Source organism: Peromyscus maniculatus, chromosome 6 (assembly GCF_049852395.1).
Source record: "Peromyscus maniculatus bairdii isolate BWxNUB_F1_BW_parent chromosome 6, HU_Pman_BW_mat_3.1, whole genome shotgun sequence".
NCBI classification, from domain to species: Eukaryota; Metazoa; Chordata; class Mammalia; order Rodentia; family Cricetidae; genus Peromyscus; species Peromyscus maniculatus.
Window position 1 is genome coordinate 103,132,521 of NC_134857.1, and position 3,833 is coordinate 103,136,353.

Below are 3,833 nucleotides of genomic sequence, written 5' to 3' on the forward strand. Positions count from 1 at the left end.
AGTAATTTCAGGGCTAGAAACTTCCTCATTAGGAAATATTTTTAAATATGAAAAGTATGGAGACACGTATTGCTCCAAATTGTAAAATGAATTCGGACAAAATTAAACAAGTGGGGTTTGTTGAAAGGATAACAGGTATGTCACAAAATCAACTGAACATCTGTCAAACTTAGTTTGGAAATTGGCAGGAACTAAACTGTCATTCTGGAAAAGGTCGTTCTGGCTTCAGGACTTGTTAGGATCTGGGCAGTCACTGAAATCAGCTGCAACTGATCTCCCTCCTAGGTTTCAGTCTGCTTACAATTCAACTTTTTGAGAAGGAGGAGAAGTAACCACCCTCGTGGACAAGAGCAAGTAACACTCCAAAATACAGAGAATCAAAAGTCTTTCTCTCTCATACAGGCTGCACTTCCAGGCAGGAAAGCAGTCTGTTGGGCCGTGTCATCCAAGGTCCTCAGTTTGTTGTGTTCACTCTGACACACCTCCAGACAGACCTTAGCCACAGTCTTCAGCTACTTCACTAACCGGAGGCAGAGAACTGAGGAGCCATGCAACCTCCTTTAAAAAAGAACGCAACCAAGAAATTGCATTCACTGTCTCCACTCATTTCCCATTTGCTAACCGCCACATATACACAGATCTGGACTAAAGTTAGTAAGTGTGGTCTCCACACTGAAACCCTGGGGCGTTCGGTTACTACAGATGAAAAAGAGTGTGGATGCTAGGGGTCAGAGCAGAGGTCAGGATAAGGCACATGTGTTCCCTGAGGGGTGGAATTTAAGGGGATATTCACTCTCAGGTTTTCACTTGCTACTTCAGTGTTCACTTGCCCTTGGCTAGTTCTGCCCCGCTATGGGCAAGTAGCAGCCTCTGCTGCCCTTTAGTTGTAGAGGAGCATGTAGTACTTAATTCACAGTCTGACTCGGGGTACATGCATTGGGGAGGAAGCACTTCCTGCCCAAAGAAATATGAGCTAGTGCAAATAGAATAAATAGAAGGTTGGTGGCCAGAAAAAATATATATAAGCATTGGTTAAAAACAAATTTATGATTTCAAAATTTAGAACCTAGAACTACAGGTTAGAGAAAAATTCTGTAATTAGTTACAGCTTCCCCTATTTTTTAAATGCTAAGTTCTTTCACGAGTCTTTGAGAATCAATATAACGTATTCACCAAGTCTGAACACACAGTTTACATTATGGTGGAATTTCTGGAACTAGTACATGGAGGGGGCATGCTGACTGATGGCTTCCATTAGTGTTGTCGGATTCGTGTTGATTCTGCAAGAGAAAGGGAATACAGCAACAACCAAAGATTACCGCGAGAGCCGGTGAGATCACAGCAGGCAAATTGAAAACATAATTAATTTGGTAAATTGAGGACTGCTAGGTTTAACTAGAGGTCATTTTGGCGTCTAGAATCTATAGAACGACCTCATAGTTTATGCTTAATGCTGGCAATAATCCAGGTGCCCTTCCTGTGGCTTGGGTATAGTTAATCACATTCCAAGAGTGCTTAATATTTTAATCAAGAATTACTATTTTTTATTTTAACTTAAAAATTTGAATTTATTTATTTCATCTGTATGGGTATTTTGTCTGCATGTATGTGTTTGCCTGGTGTCCACAGAGGTCAGAAGTAGCCATCGGATCCCCTAGTCCTGGAGTTACAGACAGTTGGTGTTGGGAGCCAAACCTGGGTCCTCAAGAAGACCATACAGTGCTCGTAACCACTGACCTGCCTCTTCAGCCACAAGGAGTTCCTTTTTTTTTTTTTTCTCTTTAGAGCTGAGGATCGAACCCAGGGCCTTGTGCTTGCTAGGCAAGCGCTCTACCACTGAGCTAAATCCCCAACCCCAAGGAGTTCCATTTTAAGACAAAAGAAAAATCACAAAACAAAATATATACTATATTGAGGAGCAGAAGTTTCTTGATTCTGAGAAGTAAAGTAATTGGTAACAACATTTAAACATCTATGAAGCCGGATAGAAAAGGCAGAGTGGAGGTGAACAAACCCGGGATAGGGAGATGGCTCCCTGGGAAGGAGCGCTTGCCCTGCTAATGTGAGGATCTGCTTGAGTCTGGATCCTCAGAACTTGTGTGGAAAAGTTGGACACAGTAGTTCAAGAGTCTGCAATCTTCGTGCTCCTAGGGAGAGGTGGGGAGCGGAGACAGGACACAAGAATTCCTAGAAGCTTGACAGCCAGTTAGCCTAGCATGTGCAGCAGGAGGACAGAGCCCCTGTCTCAAACACGGTTGAAGATGACTGACCCCCAAGGCTACCCTCTGACCCCCACAAGCACACTATGTATGTGTCTGCATTCACACAGAAAAATGTGGGCCGAGTGTGGTTGGAGGTGCAAGTGGTTAATCTCAACACTTGGGAGGCAAAGGCAGGTGGATCTCTGTGAGTTCGAGGCCAACCTGGTCTAAGTATCAAGTTCTAGTTCATCCAGGGCAACAGAGTGAGACTTTGTCTCAGTAAAAGAAACATAACAAAAAAATGTGTACATGCACTCATAACACACACACACACACACACACACACACACACACACACACACACGGACACACACACAGACACGGACACACACACACGGACACGGACACACACACACACACACACATGGACACGGACACACACACACACACACACACACACATGGACACGGACACACACACACACACACACACACACACACACACACACCACCCCACAGACAGTACTAATCATTTCACATAATTTTTTGAGATCTTAAATGCAAGCAACTTCCATATATTCCAATCAATAACTCTTTGAAGGCAGGGAACTTTATTTTTTCATGCTTCTGACTGCTTAATGAAATGATCACAATACACATACACACACACACACACACACACACACAGACATGTGTGTACATTTGGATATTTTAGACAAAAATTTCAGAAAGTCTGTAGCCAGACGAATCTTCCCACCCACTGGTACCCAAAGAACTAGTCAGAGGCTTAATATTAATTACAAACTGTTTGGTCTAGGGCTCGGGCTTACTGCTGCTAACTAGCTCTTTTATCTTAAATTAACCCATTCTATTAATCTATGTATCGCCATGTGTCTCGTGGCTTTACCTGTGTTCCATTACATCTTGCTCCCCACCCCAAGCAGTGCTCAGAGTCTTCCTTGACTCTGGGCAAGACTAGCTATGACACACCCAACAGAGAACTCTGTCCATTAAGAAAATTGTGAATTGCTGTTGGGTAAGGGAAGAAGCTTTTTCTCTTTCATTGCCATTGATGAAACGTTACATGATTGTCAAAGGGCTTCTGTGGTTGCAGTTAATCTATTTCATTTGTTACTCTTTCTTAGTGGGAAAAAGAATAACATAAAGGAGTCTCTGAAGAGGTTTTAAACACTTGGTACTGGAAAATCATTTGGCATCCTTCTAATTGCCTCCATTCTCTTCCCTGTGCTCAGCCCATCCAATTCATTTAGGGCCCCCACTGAAAGTCTAGTACCTTTACTGTGAACCATGTGTGGAGAGACTCACTCTGTACAACCTGTTCTGCATTATATAATGAAAGGGCTGAGCAGAGAGGATTTGTGAGGCATATTTTTCATCTGCCGTGACCTTAATTATTCAGTGGTTGGCTGGCTCTTTGAGGCTTACACAGGCTTTCATTTCCACTCTCGAGCCCTACAGAGGACTGTTTTGCTGTTGCACAAATCATTGACACATCTGCTGGGTAGTTTGGGGACAGAGGGAAAGAGTGGATCACACTGTCCATTGTTTTGCTGTATCTCACCTCACCTAAGAAAATCTTCAATGGCAGAGGGGATTGAAGTGCAAGGATGTA

At 43.1% G+C, this 3,833-nt stretch overlaps 1 non-coding gene across 1 annotated transcript; it reads right to left on the reverse strand.

Moving 5' to 3' along the window:
* Positions 1-1,780: 1,780 nt before the first annotated feature.
* Positions 1,781-1,853, reverse strand: Trnaa-agc (transfer RNA alanine (anticodon AGC)). The gene has a single exon. It is a non-coding gene; the product is annotated as a tRNA-Ala (tRNA).
* Positions 1,854-3,833: the final 1,980 nt, after the last annotated feature.